We start from the raw sequence: 18321 nt of genomic DNA on the forward strand, positions 1-18321 counted from the left end.
TATTTAGATGAGCTGTTCCTATCGGTTTTGGTGTCAGTCTTTTTCTCACTTTCTGCCTTTGCATCCATCCATCCATCCCTCACTATTGTCTCATGCTCCATCCTTTTTATCTCCCCTGACTCTCACAGTTTTCCCTCCCCTTGTCTCCTCTCATAGTTATCCCCATTTTCTTCCCTTGTTTCCTACCCTTTCTGCTGCAGTCTTTTCATCAGTTCTTTCTTTTCATCTTTCTATCCAAATTCCATCTTGAATTAGTAAAATAAAAGCTCAAGAGGTGGAAAAAGTGCAGTGGGAGAGACAAAGATAAATGGACACGAGAGGGAGAGATACATTACAGTAGGAAAAAAGCAAGTGAGAGTTTCCATTTGGTGTCTCATTTAGCTCAGTGGTGTGTTCTTGCTGGCTCAGCCCTAATGGCCCTTTAATGACCAGTATTAATGAAGCTTCCTATCTTCATTACACACTAAAGAACACACAGAGACACACAGACTGTATGTTCCTGTTTTATAGTTTATCTTAAAACACACTCTCATACTGTTATTGCAGCAGAGGCTTCTAGTATTATTGAACAACCTTCAATGTTGAAAGCTATTAGGGGTTAGTACAAAGTAATAGTGCACATTTTTATGATTTTATGTATATATAAATGTATGAGTAACCACACTGGTTGGAAAAATATGGGACATAAAATTAATCTAACACTAAATCAATTCCTCAAATGAGACGCCTCCAATTTGCTGCAGTACAAGTCGAGGTTTATTATATAAAATAATTCTCTACAAGACCAAACACAAACAAGCCTCTAAACTAATGTCAATCAAATTAACTATTAAGGTGTAAAACAGGACATTCAGTAACTCCAGACATAATTAATAATTAATAAAACAAACCTTCAAAATAAGTAAGGATAAAGGTCGGCGGTGGGTGGAGGGAAGGCAGCTATCTGCCCTGTTTGGCTTTATGTACGTGCTGGTGAGTCTCTGCAGCTAATAAGCAATAACGAAAAGGGGAAGGAGGACAGGCTGATAATGGATGAACAAAATAAGCTATAATTGGAGGGAGAATGTGTCAATGCACAGGAGCACATGCAACAACAAGAGAAAACCAAAACAGTAACACACACTGTCTACATGCTCTTAAGATGTGAAACAAAAATATCAGCTGCTGGATTTAAACAGTAGTGACAGAAGTTTACCTGTTCTGTACAGTGATTCACGTGCATCACTTTTAAATCTCAATCATCATACTGTATCTACATATATGTGTGTGTGTCGTTCCACGTGTTCTTCAGAAGTTAGTGCCTGCAAAGTGTTCGTGCATGTGTGTCTGTGTGCATGGAAGCCTTTGTTCTTGGTCCCAAGCTTTACCAGCACATGATCACTGCTGCCCCATGGAAGAGAAACGTCTTCTGCTCTCTTCCGTAATAGGAACCACAGGGAGTGGACAAGCAAACAAAAACAGAAGGGAACATAGGAGCTGTAGGAATCCTCGGACCATGAATTAAGACTGAGGGAGATTACAATAGAGGAAGACAGAGTGGGGAAGGATGATGGATGGAAGAATGAGACAGACCGCGAGAAAAAGGGAAATAGAAGAAAAAGCTGCGAAGAGGGGAAAATTCTCAATTCAGTCCTGTCACGCAGACCACAGGACAAGACACCAGCATACGTTTTGTCCAGTGACAGACTTCTGTCTTACCACTTATTTAAAAAGGGACTAATCTCTGTAAAGGTTTAAGATGCATTGTTTCTACCAGAATTATGCACTGATCAGCAACAACATTATGAAAGTGTAGAGAACAATGCGGCATGCGAATGACAGACATGACCACATAGTTTGCACTTTCAACACTTCTTTATTCAAATGCTTGTACGTTCGTATAATGCTCGGTTGTAGCTTTTCAGCTTTTCAACTGCAATCCCACACACAACAACAGCCACAGGTCACGGCACACCCTTTCATGCAGGGGAGGCGTGATGAACTGATGGACCTCCGGTGTGTCTCAGCCTCCCTTGCAGCCGCACCCAAGCCACACCCCTCCACAAACAATATTCATTATCTCATTGGAAATAGCTTTTCCAATCAGCAATGTACATAGGAAACTGCAAAGTACAGTCTGTGCCCCTTAGCCTAGCCCATTGTTTAGGAATGGTCTAAGGAATGCAGCAGATCCCAAGACATTGACAAGGCCTCCAAACTTCCCAAAATCGGTCGAGCAGGTTCCTGTAAGCCTTCCTGTAGGATCAGCACGCCCATGTTAGACACCACATGGCACCAGAACACGTGTTCTGTCTGCAGTGATCTGTAAAAAGATGGGTAAAAGACTTCCTTAGGACCTATACAGTACTTGGCAGGGGCTTTTAATTTTATTACTGATTGGTGTGTTTTTCTTCACACATTTTATTGAATGTGTGAATGTATTATGGAGATATGCACAGTTCGTCACACTGTGGCACAGCTGGGTTACGCTGCTGTTATTGCCTTGATTGATTCTTTTATCACTAAGGCAATCAAATGTTTCTCTGTGCTTCTGACTGACGGCATCAAAGGCATCAAACAATACTCACTGCTTCTTTTTTTTTAAACTGACATTTTAATTGTTTTTGTCCTCCACAACCAGCCTTATTCCTAAAAGCATGATTACCCATGCATCCTTTGGCATTAAGCTTACTTTGAACACAGAAACTTCTAAGGCGTTGTCCATTTTCCTTCATTGTAACAAGGCTTTTCAGACACACACAGTTCAAGTAGGTAACACTTCGACTCCTTTAGAGGCATAATAGGCTAAACCAACTTGCAGAAGACGGTAAAGGGTTCTTGATCACAGAGAGATGTAGAGAAGAAAGTGGTGAGAAATTTGGGGGTATAAGCAAAGATAGTAATAGGCGAGGAGCAGTAAGACAGAGGCAGTAGGCAAACAGAAAAAAAAGACATAAGTAATGAGGGAATATAGCCAGAAGCAGGAAACAGAAGGGAAGAATGGTTGATAGAGGAAACGGAAAGGTTTAGACACACTGAGACCTGGATAATTAGCCTGGGAGGCGCATGAGTCTTCTCTTAAATCACCATTCTATGCCTTATTAGCTCAATACAGCTCCCTTTAGATCCCTGCAGCACAGACACACATCTTATGTCCTACTGCTCACATACAAAATACAGCTTTCAAGTGCAATTTACAGCTTTTGCTTCCTCTCTGGAGTTGGTGGACCAATAATAATGAGGTTTCAGTGCAAACCCCGAGTTCCACACCTCTGAATCATCACACACACGAGTAAAAATCTGTCAGGCCAATCGACATAGCTCTTATTGACATATTTGTGGGTAGGAACAAATAAATGCAAGGACGTCAAGTTCAGCCGTTTTATTGCTATTGTAAATTAACATGATTTGCAAAACATACTCCTATCAAATTCTGACATGATCTCCTTATTTTTAGGCAGTTTCAAGCTTCGCTATCCCAGCTCTAAACACTTTGACCACGTATTTATTCATTTTCACTGGTTTTATTCAGGATGGCATGTGATTGTGTCATATCCCAGTATGAATCTCATTTAAGAAGAGAATAACTCCTTTGGATGGTGCAGATGCTGTAGGTCCGAAGACACTGTGTACGTGTGAAATTTATTCCAGCAGAGACACCCAGAGAGATGTTTTATTTACAAGATCAGTTGCGTAAAATGAGTAACCTTTCTGATTAATATTTTACTGACCTTTTATGTGTAACACGCAGGATTTAAGAGGCTCACAGCCGTGTCATAGTGTGACACCGAGGAAAAGCCATTCTGTCTCTGTTGCATCTGGGAACACATAAATTAATGGAATTAGTTTTGTTACTTGAAGCTGTAAAAAAAAAAAAAAAAACTTACTCCTGGTAATGTGGCCAATACGTGTTCAAAGAAATGCAATAACCTACATCTGAAAACTGCAAACTCCAAATAGCTTAACTGATGGACATGTAGGAATACAGGGAGTGCAGAATTATTAGGCAAGTTGTATTTTTGAGGAATAATTTTATTACTGAACAACAACCATGTTCTCAATGAACCCAAAAAACTCATTAATATCAAAGCTGAATGTTTTTGGAAGTAGTTTTTAGTTTGTTTTTAGTTTTAGCTATTTTAGGGGGATATCTGTGTGTGCAGGTGACTATTACTGTGCATAATTATTAGGCAACTTAACAAAAAACAAATATATACCCATTTCAATTATTTATTTTTACCAGTGAAACCAATATAACATCTCCACATTCACAAATATACATTTCTGACATTCAAAAACAAAACAAAAACAAATCAGCGACCAGTATAGCCACCTTTCTTTGCAAGGACACTCAAAAGCCTGCCATCCATGGATTCTGTCAGTGTTTTGATCTGCCCTTTACCAATCCAGCCACGGGCCCATTCATCTGGCCCATCAAGACTCACTCTCATTTCATCAGTCCATAAAACCTTAGAAAAATCAGTCTTGAGATATTTCTTGGCCCAGTCTTGACGTTTCAGCTTGTGTGTCTTGTTCAGTGGTGGTCGTCTTTCAGCCTTTCTTACCTTGGCCATGTCTCTGAGTATTGCACACCTTGTGCTTTTGGGCACTCCAGTGATGTTGCAGCTCTGAAATATGGCCAAACTGGTGGCAAGTGGCATCTTGGCAGCTGCACGCTTGACTTTTCTCAGTTCATGGGCAGTTATTCTGCGCCTTGGTTTTTCCACACGCTTCTTGCGACCCTGTTGACTATTTTGAATGAAACGCTTGATTGTTCGATGATCACGCTTCAGAAGCTTTGCAATTTTGAGACTGCTGCATCCCTCTGCAAGATATCGCACTATTTTTGACTTTTCTGAGCCTGTCAAGTCCTTCTTTTGACCCATTTTGCCAAAGGAAAGGACGTTGCCTAATAATTATGCACACCTGATATAGGGTGTTGATGTCATTAGACCACACCCCTTCTCATTACAGAGATGCACATCACCTAATATGCTAATATGCTTAATTGGTAGTAGACTTTCGAGCCTATACAGCTTGGAGTAAGACAACATGCATGGAGAGGATGATGTGGACAAAATACTCATTTGCCTAATAATTCTGCACTCCCTGTGTAGGCCTTCACCCACTAAATACATTGCAAAAAACGTTAAATTCAGATTTTTTCTGATGCAAATTTGGCATGTAACATATATACAGACCATTGGCATTTGGTGAAAATGTTGTCCTCAAAAAACGCATTGCGAAAAACTTGGAGCTGACATCAAGTGACGATGGGCTGGTCCTGATGTTTCTGAACAACAAAAGGAAGAAACACAGATTCTGGCTTCATCTGATTCTCAAGAGAAGGCAGCAGCCAGGAGAAGTTCATAGTCTGATCCAAGAGTCGAAGCTGTATCACGATCGCTTTCGTACATATTTCAGAATGTCGACGGCGTATGTTGAGCTTTTGTTGGCAGAGTGGGGGACACGTCTGAGGAGGCAGAGAGTCATTTCAGACAGCCGACTGACCTGGAGCAGCATCTTGTTGTCTGTATGCAGCAAAGTATTATTATTTAACTATTTTTTGTGTCACGGGTTGCTCTGAGGATCCACTCGCAGGACTCCGGAGTGTGTTGTAACAGAGACAGTTTATTCACAAAAATCTTCACCAAGTGTATTTACAGGCAGTGCGAGGACAGTGCTATATACAAGATGTGCGAGGACGGGTTCCAGGGCTCCAGGGAAAACAAGGGGATCACACACACGCTCACGCCAACCTCTCTCCGCTAGTGACCAGCCACCTCTTACACGCTCCACACGGGGAAACACGGGGACGGGTCCGGGGAATCTAGAACAGAGAGACAAGTGTTACTTTCTGAGGCGGAAGTGTGGGGAAACTAGGGCTCGACGTGTACTGACAGGAGTCTTCACAACAATCCAGCGTTGAACAGCTGATCTCCTCCTTCTGATATACCAGCTGGTCTGATGAGGCCCAGGTGTGCATGATCCGGGAGGGCGTGGGCCGAGGGCGTGAACCCGCCATGAGTTCCGCCCCGGCAAAACAGGGGAGGGGGAGAGAGATTGCTGATCAGTGCCTTGCCGACCCCGCAGGTCGTGACATTTTGTTTTTGTTTGAGCTATGAGTACTTGTTACCAAATGCAGTGGTCTCACTGGTCAGTTCTGTTTATTTGCATTCAGAAAATCGAGCTCTGTCCGAAAAAAATAAATGCCAGAAATTCAACCTGGAAAATTATGCAGTCTGTTTGAACGATGGCAATAAGGACAAAGAAGTCCAAAAAAGAAGAGTTACATTTTTACATATCCAGTGTATAAAGGCCTTAAGTTGCAAGCCACTCATAAACACACGAGACAAGTTAGACACAGTTGCCTCATTTAGTGCTGCTGCCTCAATGGCCTGCATTCACATTGTGCTTAACTCTCCAAGCACAAGTACACTGAAGTTTGTCTCATTTCTTCTCTGTTTTGCTTTTATTATTTGTTTGTTTTTATGCACGCTAGTAAAGTAAACTGGACTTTGTGCTTCAAACTTGCTCAGACACATTATGGATTGCTTTATGTGAGTATGGCCTATACTCATTAAAGGCCATGTCCTGCCAGCTGTTGGAAGAATGAGGTCCAGAGACCAGTAACTGTGTATAATATATGAATCCATATAAAATGCAGGCAGGTGTTCTGAATTGAGAAATAATATATTTGCAAAAATAAGAATAGCTAGCTAACAAATATAGCAAATGGTGCAAATACAGTAAGTGCAGTGACTCGACATGCATTAGCAGAACCGGAGATGCTACTTTCATTCCAGAGTTTGTAACACTGTTGTTTTGGAAGAGCATCATGTCAGTAAGCTGCAAGCATCGTCATCATTGTGCTCTGATTCTGAATGTTACTTCAGGCTTTTTATATTTATAGCACTCTTCTAATAACATTATTCTAAGTGAAGAGCAACAAATGTTCAATTTTCTTTACACAGACTTTGTGTTGAATGATGTTGGTCAGGCAGAGGATGTCTGCAGATAAAGATGAATCCGCTATAAATAAATTAGTAAACATAAATGGCTCAAGTTATTCAAATGATAAGAAATGTGCTTATTTTGCTTCTTTATAATAAGAAGCAGAGAAAGTGATGACCTGTGGTGGCAGTATTTATGGTACTGGTATTTTTGTATTGACTGATGTTTCCACACCAGTAAGGAAAATAGCACTTTGCTGATAAATCATAATTATAAAGCTTCTGATGAAACCTTTTGAATAAACTACTCTTCTTTATTCTTTCATTTTTTATACAGTTTTTGGAGCATACAAAATTCAATTATGTTTAACAAACAGGCAGTTCTCCCTAATGGGTATGCTTTCAAATTACATCTATGGCTGTGCCTAGAATAACCTTCTTTAGAGAATCCATTTAATGGGAGAAAGCTCGTGCACGGGGGTTGCCACAAAGGAAGGCTGCCATTTCAAATCCCAAACAAGATGGGAGCCAATTATAAAATGAAAGCTAATGAGACATATTCTCCCCTCCTTCAGCCACTAATTGTCCCAGAAGAGCCACGCAGAGTCCAAAAGGCTAGACTTGTGCTTTAAGGTTCCCAACTGGGAATAAAGGTAATGCTTTGAATTTCAAGTGTGGTATGAGCCTCCTCTAAACAAACAGGGCAAATAAATGGTTGTTGTTGTTTTTTTAAATCTGAAATACTAAATTTTGTTGTTCATTCTTTACTACATTGAAATTTAGCTTATCACTCCTGCATTTACTTCTAAAGCCAATTTAGAGTTTCCAATTAACCTATCCCCACTAACTGCATGTCTTTGGACTGTGGGAGGAAGCCAATGTACCCAGAGAGAACCCATGCAAACACAGGGAGAACATGCAAACTCCACACAGAAAGACCCCAGCCTACTTGTGGATTAAACTCAGGACCTTCTTGCTGCATGGCAACAATGCTGCCCACTGTGCCACCGTACTGCCCAGGATGCAAGCAGTGAGAGCGAATAAAAAAATAACTATTTTCTGTTGCCTACATTTGAAGACGAGTGACTTTGCCTCCACAGCTAAACAGTAAAACGAGTTCAATGAGGGTTTAAAGTCAGATTCAGCAGTTGTAGGAACTCTAAGATCTGTGTAGAGGCTCAGTCTGGAGAAAAGAATCACAACTCACAATCATTCTAATATGAGCTCCAGCACAGGGTGTGATCAGCTGACCTGCTGTTCTTTGTGGATTATCACAAAATTCAACAAGATGTGAGCACATGTTTCTTGAGCTACCTTGGTCCATCCCCTGCACTGACAGTATATCTTTATACATATATCAGTACATCTTTATACTAGACAGTATAAAGTTGGAAAACAGACTGAATTCAGTGAATGGGAGACATGACTGGGGGAAAGAAAAGGGAGAAAGAAAGAGGGAAAGACAAACAGCGGGAAAGAGGAACAGTGATAAAGGGCAAAAAACAAAAACCAACAAAACAAACAGAAAAAATACAATATATCAATCACCTGGATCTCTGAGAAAGACAAAAGAGAAAACAAGCAAAAAAAGAGCGCAATATAATAAACAACATCATGGCGATGATCTATGTGAATATAACAGCAAATACTAAATATTGAATATTATTGTGCAGCACGTAGGATCGATAGCGCACAGTGTGATTTGAGGTAGGAGCCAAAAAGGGTGTAGTTTGTGTGTGTGAGCACCCGTGTGTACACCTGTGAACATGAGCGCGCTTGTAATCTGTTACACTTGATGTAGCCAACATTGACCGTGTACAGCGTCAATCCAACACAGCGCTGTAATGTAAATTCATCACAGTACTGCAAACTAACCTGTTTATCCTGCACAAAACTGTCCAGTATTTTCATACAACTTTAAATTTACATTTCCTAAAATAGCACTGAGCATTCCTTACCTTTAAATCCAGCTTCTGATTCTGATTGCATTTGAAATGACCTGACACTTAAAAAAGAGCATAAAGGGAGTAAACATGACTCCCTTTATGCTCACTTCACTACAGTAGCACTAGCTACATGCTAATGTACACTGACCACAAGTTAGGGACACTTACTCAGGCTCGCTTTAACCCCTGAGAATAAATACTATTGATGATACTGCCGAATCTGAAGTAACAAGCCTGTTTTGAAAGTGTAAGAAGTGGAAAGTACAGATATGAGCAAAAAAAATAAATACTCAAGTAAAATATAGACACTTGAAAATTCTACTTAAGTACAGTGACTATTTGTACTTTTTTACATCCCACCTCTGGGAGGAAGTAAACACCAACATTGTCAGTAAACACAAATATTTCTTCACATATTACCCCGAAATTCAAAAGAGGCTTAGAAACAGTGACTGTAAAACACGTCAACGAGGGCAACACCTGCAACTTCACATAGGACACAAGGGAGTATTAAAAATTCTGATACAGGCAATACTGTCTCTGCCATGCATGTTCGATTTGAAACTTCAATAAATGCCACAGTTTTAATGGTAATCGATCACTGTGATACTGTGATTATTAGTACAAAAGATGAAACCTGGCTTCATCATCATGTCAGAGTTTCTACATGAGGTCCAGTGTTTACTGCTTTTCTGTTTGGCTACTCTGTCTTTGGGTTGTTAAATTTTAAAGCTCTTCAGTAATTTAGAACAGCTCCTTCCACAAAAAGACCAGAGGCCAAAATCCTGACTTTTATTCTCTGTCCTACCACATGGAGGGAATACACAACACTTACATATTAAAAATGGTAACACACCTCTGTTGCCACCTATACAGTTGACACAGCATCATGGATCTTGTCTTTGATTCTTGAGTATTGATATGGGCAGATAATTGCTCAGCATCATTAGAATTATCACTGATTTTAAGTAAGATTTAGCATTACATCAAAAGAAGAAAATGTTGAAAATCTGAGCTTATTGGCAAATTAATGAAGCCTGTTGTCTTGCTGAGGAGAAAACTCCTTCTATCCCATAAAACTTTGCTGTTGGGAAATGTGTTCTACACTCAACACAATATCATTATATCCAAGTGTTGGGAGGTGTTGCTCCAGTGGTATGAAAGATACAATACAATACAATTTTATTCATATAGCACATTTAAAAAACTACAGGTATGCCAAAGTGCTTCACAGAACGAGTTAGAGCAATAATAAATACAAATACAAAACACAAAATACAAAATACAAATAAAATATACTAACAGGCGGGTCACATAACTAACCAATAATACACCAGGCATAGTAGGCACAACCCGAAAGGCTGAAGGTTAAAACATTATAAATATTAATAAAGCAAAAAAGATAACTTACAGTACACCAAAAACACGGGCTCTAGGAGGCGGGGAAAGCAAGGCTAAACAAATAAGTTTTTAAGCGAGATTTAAAAGATTGAATTGAATCAGATTCCCGGAATAGCTAGAGGGAGGTTACTCCAGAGGTAGGGTGCGACAGCGGCGAAAGATAGTACTAAGGACTGACATAGATGCATCTAATTAGTAGAGCCTATATGAAAGTGTACCTGCATTTGTTTTTAATGACCATTGTGGGGAAATTCCTATGGTTTCAAAACCCTTCGGTTCCTTTAGAAGTCAATGGGAAAAACACTTTCCTGATGGGTTTAAGAACTCAGACTTAAAATGACCCAAAATGAATGACTTAGGATCAGAAAGGAGGATTAGCCAGGGAATCCAGTGTTAATGGTTTCACAGTCAGATCCACTCCTCACACATCACTCCTCACCAGTTTCATATTGGCGACAATGAAAATGCTCCGCCTGAGAACTATACTAACCAACAGGCTGCGTTGGCTATGTTCATATGTTCAAGCCAAACCAAACACAAAGAGAGAGAAATTAGCACAGCAAACTGTATTTTAGTTGAACATATAGCTTGTTTTGAATTTAAACATTAAATAAAGAAGAATTGAAGTCCAAATGAATACATTTGTGAGGTTGTGAATGATTTCAAACTAGTTCTTACTTTAGGCTCCGATGAGTGGAACTACATCCTTATCTTTTCATAGTGAAGAATAAAAGGAGATTGTGTCAGTTTGTAGCCCTGAATGACAGTGCTTCTCTTCCTTCTATCAGTCTTATTGTATTTCATCATGTAGCAGAACAATGTGTGTGTGTCTGTGTGTGTGCATGCAAGTTTATTTTGTATGTGAGCCTATTATTATTCCCCTTGTGTTGCACCTGCCATATGGCTGATTACCTTCCAATCTCCTTTGTATGTAAGCCTGACACACACTTCATTCCTCTTCATTCAGTGTACGACTTCCTCCTTTTTGACACTCCAATCCGCTCTCCCTCTTTCTTTTTTACTCCATTGCACATTATCTTTTCAAATTCTGTGAATCCTTTTTTCTGTCCTGCCTACAACTTCTGTCTGACCTACCTCACACTTTCTTTTTCTTGATTTTTTTTGTCTTTGTGCTCTCATCCTCTATCACTAAAGATGTGTTTTTGAGGCCTGGAAAGACAACCTGGGTGTACGCATATAATAAGAAAGTTTAAGTCCCACACAAAGGATTGCATTTGTATAACAATAATCTGGATCACTGTGCAAGTGATTGTGTTTACAGCTATACTGTATGCATGTTTTTCAGTGTCCTGCATATTGCACATTTTTGTGTATATTATCTTTCATTGTTATAAAGTTTCTTGTCTGCCATCCAGCTGCTTTATTCAAAATTTATCTGCATGGACTTAATGCTTGTTAGAGGACAAATTAGGTTTATGGAATTAAGAACAAAAGTTGAATTGAAGAATAATTGGATCATTTCATATGCACTTTGTTATTTATCAGCTTTATTTACAAGTTCCTGGGTCTGAAAATTGAAACCTGTGTTATTTTTAATGGCTGCCTGGGATCATTACTTTGTTCTAGAAAAACTTCTGATATTATAGAAATAAATAGGAAAAAAGCCCACGGTCCTAACCTCTCTAAGCACTTTCCCCAGTGAGTTCATGGGGCACTTATTTCAAATTATAAGGAATAAAACAGACGATTTTGTAAACGTAAGTGATTTTAAGTGTCAGAAAGGTAAGATAGTCCAGGATTTGCTCATTGGTTAATGACTTTTTTGACTGACAAGTTGTTGACCAATGAGCATGCAGTTTTGCAGTCAGAGCTTGTCATTTTCATTTTCAAAACACCAGGATGGTGATGGAGAGAGGTGCTCAGTTAAAGGGTTTTAAAATGTTTTAAAAACGTTTTTTTTAATCGCCTTAAGGGTGACCCTAACCACCCCCGAGAAAGTACACTTGACCATTCATCGCTGCATATGCTCTGATATTAACCAAAGGCTCACTCATGCTCAGGCCTGGTCACACCACAGTACCAGTCCATCTGTTGATTTTCTGTCCTGTGATATATAAATTGTGACAGCAGCAAACTCTCGATTCTAAATGAGGCAGAAAATAAAACAAAATAAAACAAACAAACCAAAAACAAATATTGAAAAGATTTCTAATATTTACAAGCCATTTAAAAAAAAAAATCTGGAAATTGTAGTTATTTTTGTTGTTTTTTTAAATAAGAGTATTCAATTTTAAATTAATTTCCTTCCATCTTCACTAACAGTTTCTGGTGTGTATTAAATTTTGTTGTCTCAACACATCTCCATCACGGTGAGCATTTGTGTTTTCTTTCACCGTACATGCATGGATATTTTAGAGAATAGTTGTGGCCATTTGATCTCTTGCTGAGATGCTGTGTTTTTGACTCCTTACTTCTTACTAATGACTCCTCGTAATGCTGATAGTGAAAGACTTTAAACAGATTTTGTAGTTACCCTAATTTAAAACTGCTCTGCATATCCAGCTTCTGGTTAATGACTAAAATGTAAATGTAATCTAATTAAGGGGCTGGTGCTTACATTGAATTTAAAGAGACACTTTACCCATGACATTATAATTCCTGTTATAGCCCCCCAGTGGTTACCAGCGCTCCCTTCATTTCACATCCGCTTTAAATTTATTTCGTAATTCAGCTTTATAGGAAACAAGAGTCAGAGTAACAGGAAGCATGATGTAATTTGTTTAATAATGGTCAGATAATTGACAGGAAGTAAATCTTAATCAGGCGAAATGTATTTCTGATATCATGGTACACATGATGTGCACAAAATGGGCAAACGTCAAACATTCAATCAAACCAACTCTAAATTACACCTTTCAAAAAATTAAATCTCAAAAGAATAAAACAACATATGAAGAATATGCATGATATATTCAGATTAAAATCATGCAAAATAAATATACTATCAGCTACTGTCATTTCACAATGATAACAGAAGTCATTTTCCTAAGCTAGTGGGAATCAAAGATTTAATGCTTTAAATTAACTGTTTCCCTGAAATTAAATGTGCCACTAATTTGTTTTGTCACCCACATTTTCAGGGAAAAAATGAGAATTAAAACAACAGTAACAGTTGTGGGTGGTGGCTGAGGTGGATGGCGCTTGTGATGGTGCTTTGAAACGATAAATGATAAATGCCACATGCTTGCTTTCACATGAGGACTCAGATCAAAGCACTTTTAAGATTATTTGATCATAAACATATCCTTGGCCTGCTAAAACTACCAAGCTAACATGTTATGAATTCCAATTTGCATTCATGTAAACACTTTTTTTTTCTACAAATCTCCCTCACTCAAAAAAGTTAGTCTTGGAGCTCCACAGGGTTCTGTGCTGGGACCACTTTTTACATTATACATACCACCTTTTGGGTAATATTATTAGAAAACGCTGTCTACTTTTTAATTACTATGTAGATGATACCTGGCTATTTTTATCTATAAAATCTGATAATGGAAACCAATTAGTTAAACCACATGCATGTCTTAGAGACATAAAGGCCTGGATGACCTATAAGTTTTCTTTTCATAGTGTCAACATGGTGTCCAACTTACTCTGGATGGCATCTACATTTTTCTGGCCTCCGGTAACTTTGTAAGGAGTCTTGGAGTGATTTTTGACCAGCACATATTCCGCAATTTGCACATTAAACAAATATGGACTGCTTTCTTTCAGCTTTGCAATTGTGCTAAAATTTGAAATATCCCACCTTAGGGTGGTTCTGAAAAGCTAGACTGTGCACTTTCAATTCAATTCAATTTTATTTATATAGTGCCAAATCACAACAAAAGTCACCTCAAGGCGCTTCATAGCTACAGAGAAAACCCCAACAATCATATGACCCCCTATGAGCAAGCACTTTGGCAACAGTGGGAAGGAAAAACTCCCTTTTAACAGGAAGAAACCTCCAGCAGAACCAGGCTCAGGGAGGGGCGGGGCCATCTGCTGTGACCAGTTGGGGTGAGAGAGGGAAGACAGGATAAAGACATGCTGTGGGAGAGAGACAGAGGTTAATAACAGAAATGATTCAATGCAGAGAGGTCTATTAACACATAGTGAGCGAGAAAGGTGACTGGAAAGGAAAAACTCAATGCATCATGGGAATCCCCGGCAGCCTACGTCTATTGCAGCATAACTAAAGGAGGAACAGGGTCACTGTATTGTTCTTTCTTTGTGATTGTTTATGTTTAAGTTGTTTGTTGCTGGTTTTTAGTTTGTTTTTTGTCTTTTTGGGAGCTGACACAGTCTCTTTGGAGATCGGGTTTTTTTTGGGGGGGGGGGGGGGGGGGGGGTAGCTGGAGGAGAGAAGCTGCAGAGAGGCGTGTAAGACTGCAACTCTGCTTCCTGGTCCCAACTCTGGATAGTCATATTTTGGGGGGTTTAATAAATTTGTCCATATTTCTAGAAATGAGAGCTGCTCCATCCAAAGTTGGATGGATGCCGTCTCTCCTAACAAGACCAGGTTTCCTCCAGAAGGTTTGCCAATTATCTATGAAGCCCACATCGTTTCTGGGACACCACTCAGACAGCCAGCAATTTAAGGAGAACACGCGGCTAAACATGTCACTCCTGGTCTGATTGGGGAGGGGACCAGCAATTTAAGGAGAACATGCGGCTAAACATGTCACTCCTGGTCTGATTGGGGAGGGGACCAGAGAAAACTACAGAGTCCGACATGGTTTTGGCAAAGTTGCACACCAATTCAATATTGATTTTAGTGACCTCCGATTGGTGTAACCGGGTGTCATTACTGCCGACGTGATTTATGATTTTACTGAATTTACGTTTACCCTTAGCCAGCAGTTTTAAATTTCCTTCAATGTCGCCTGCTCTGGCCCCTGGAAGACAATTGACTATGGTTGCAGGTGTCTCTAGCTTCACATGTCTGAGAACAGAATCACCAATTACCAGAGTTTGACCCCCGGCGGGTGTGTCGCCGAGTGGGGAAAAGCGGTTAGACACATGAACAGGTTGGTGGTGTACCTGAGGCTTCTGTTTAGGACTATGCTTCCTCCTCACCGTCACCCAGCTGCCCCCTTTCCCCAGCTGCTTGGGGTCTGCTGGGGAACAGCTAGCGGGGCCTAGGAAGTGATACTCTACCACAGAACAGTGTTGCCAACTCCTCAGTAATGAAATTCGCTATTGGCTGTCCTATAAGTCGCTAAATGACATCACCTAATTTGCATACTTGGTCATGCTAATGTAATTGTAACCTACCTACATTGTTGGAGACAGAAATAACATCATGGAAGAGACATAAAGTGAGTAAAAAACGTCCTAAATGCAGTTATAATTATTTAACTACAAATTTCTTTTAGCAATTATTGTTTTTTTAATGTCACAATTCCAACCCTGCTCCACACCGGCAACAGTGACCCGAAATTGGCACTCTGGGGGAGTTACTTTGTGTGTGTGTTTATTAGTTGTTTTAAACCTTGTGATCCACAAAACAGCATCACAGTAAAAGAAGAACTGACGGCGTTACAGTCACTGCGGGAGCAGCAGCTTTGCTCATGCGCGATTCATTTGCAGTTTGGACACATAGGTGTGAACATCTCCTCCCCTTATAGCAGCTGGGGGAGGACTATCCTTTGCCCATGAGCGCTTTGGCACGGGCGAGGTGCCCATGGCAGCACTGCTGCTTGTTGAGAGTAAGAGCGATACACGTTTTCACGTCAAAAAGTCGTCATAAATAAGTCTCCAATAACAACAGAAAGGGTCGCCAGATTTGTCGCTAGTCGCTTTTTAGAAAAAAAGTCGCTAAGGGAGTCTGAAAACTCGCTAAATATAGTGACAAAGTCGCTAAGTTAGCAACACTGCCACAGAGCGAGTGAACACCAAGTGACAGCGCCACTTGTTATGTCTAGACTTGATATTTACAAGTTCTTATTATCAGACTGTTCTAAACACTCTGAAAAGACTCAGTTGATCCAAAATACCTACAAGAACACTAGCAGAAATGGGAAGGAGAGATTATATTTCTCTCATACTGATACCTTTTAAAAGACAGACAAAAATCATATTTAAACAAGATCTTGAATAATCAGGCCCCAATATATCTCAAAGATATTTCTAAAAGTAAAATAGGATACAGAGCCTTTATGTTTGAGCCACCTCTTCTATGGAACCAGACCCTTTTTTTTGGTTTAAGGACACAAACACATTCTCTACTTGCAGGGTCTGGCCTAAAACGTTTCTTCTCGATAAAGGTTATACTTAGAGCTGGATCAGGTGACTTTGAGCCATGTATTGAACATTGGGTCTGCACTCACCACTTTCACTCAACATGTGTCTATATACCACTAATGCATGTCATTAACTTTTGTCTTGGTTCTGCTGGAGGTCACGGCATGTTAAAAGGAAGTGACCTTTTCCTTCCTACTGTCAACAATTACTTGCTCACAGGGGACTGTAGATTGTTGGGGGTTTCTCTCTTACATTGTAGTGTCTTTACCCTAGACCTTACCTTGAATAGAGTTGATTACTTGAAAAGGGAGACCGACTGGCAGGTGGCATAAATAAAAAAAAATCTTTAAACTCAACACACTTAAACAACAAAAGGCACGGTCAGTGTGTGAAAAACATAGATTTTTAGTTGGAAAACCGCACTGATATCAAACACTTAATAGCTGCTTAAAAGTTTTGAACTCTGGATTTTCCTGCGCCAAGAAATGTTCAGAATCAAGTCTGCATAGTATATATATATATATATATATATATATATATATATATATATATATATATATATATATATATATATATATATATATATATATATATATATAGTTCTGGGAAACCCCATAAAAGGTCATGATGTCACTCCACAAGTCCATTTGCAGCTACTATCCACTGCAACACTCCCAAAAGCTGTTAACAACAGATAATCAGTTCAGCAGAATTAATTGCATGCTGACACAGAACATCCACTAGTGTATAAAAATGATAATAAATCTGTAGGCAACTGTGAAACATTAAATGAACGTGTCAAAAATAAATTCAGGGACAGCCACAATAAAAGTAAAACAGACAGCAAAAATTAGTTACATGTAGCATGTGTGATGATGGACACTGTGAAAATTCAGATTGTTTCCATATAGGGAGATTACAGGAAGCAGTCTGATATGAAATAAAACAGGAAGAAAGAAAACTCAAATCAAACAGTTGAAAACAAAGATCAGTTTAGAGAACATGAGGAGGACACAGGAGGAAGATTCTAACATTTTCCAGCCTAGAGAGCATCACTAACTCGTTTTAGGTTGTGTGTTTGCAAACCCTTTCTTGCAGATGGTGATACATCTGAATAGAAACCTTTGATACTTTCCATTTCCTCCATTTTTGCTGGAATAAAACATCAGTATTGGTTATAATGACAAACTTTGCTCCTCGTTATCTACGTTTTTCCTTCCTTCTTTTGTTTCTTCAGGAGTTTGCATGCTTTCTTACCCTTAGCAATAAGCCTTTGTTGTGAGGTATGTTATTAAAGGCTTACAAAACCCAAGAGCATGATGTACCTGTCTAGCTTGTGAGGATACAGATAATAGTCTATCACATTGATTTTTTTTTAGAGTAATGCACCTGACACGACTGCAGGTGAATACTGCACTTGAAATTAGACATAGACTTTTTTCCTAACTGAAATTTCTATTTGGACCACTGACGCGTTAGGAGATTAAAGGCTTTTGGCACTTTGAAATCAACTCTTAAAAGAAATAAATTAGTTACTAATTCCATTATTTTCCATAAATATCCTCCAGCAACTCAGTGGAATCATACTGGTGCCATCCCTGTAATTATTATTCTCACCCACTGGTCTTTCCCCTTCTTGCATTCCTTGTTGAGTTGTTGCTTCCCAAGACTTCCAATTACCATCAGTCCAAAGAAATTAAAAGTCATATGTCGTGCCAAATAGCCAATTAGGCAGACTAGAAGCTTTGACCAAATCGAAGCTCACTATTCCCGGGATCACCAGGGTCATGAGGAAA

At 39.4% G+C, this 18321-nt stretch overlaps 1 protein-coding gene and 1 long non-coding RNA gene across 5 annotated transcripts in view; one reads left to right on the plus strand and one right to left on the minus strand.

The window, feature by feature from the left end:
* The window catches only part of LOC120716433 (protein phosphatase 1 regulatory subunit 29-like), a 310216-nt gene that overhangs the window by 136984 nt on the left and 154911 nt on the right, over window positions 1-18321 (plus strand). The window lies entirely within an intron of this gene.
* On the minus strand, window positions 5595-8192 carry LOC120716434. The gene is made up of 2 exons (XR_005691894.1): window positions 5881-8192; window positions 5595-5809 (listed from the first exon to the last, which is right to left on the minus strand). It is a non-coding gene; the product is annotated as an uncharacterized LOC120716434 (long non-coding RNA).

Source organism: Simochromis diagramma, unplaced genomic scaffold, assembly GCF_900408965.1.
Source record: "Simochromis diagramma unplaced genomic scaffold, fSimDia1.1 OVJJ01000325.1, whole genome shotgun sequence".
Lineage (NCBI taxonomy): Eukaryota > Metazoa > Chordata > Actinopteri > Cichliformes > Cichlidae > Simochromis > Simochromis diagramma.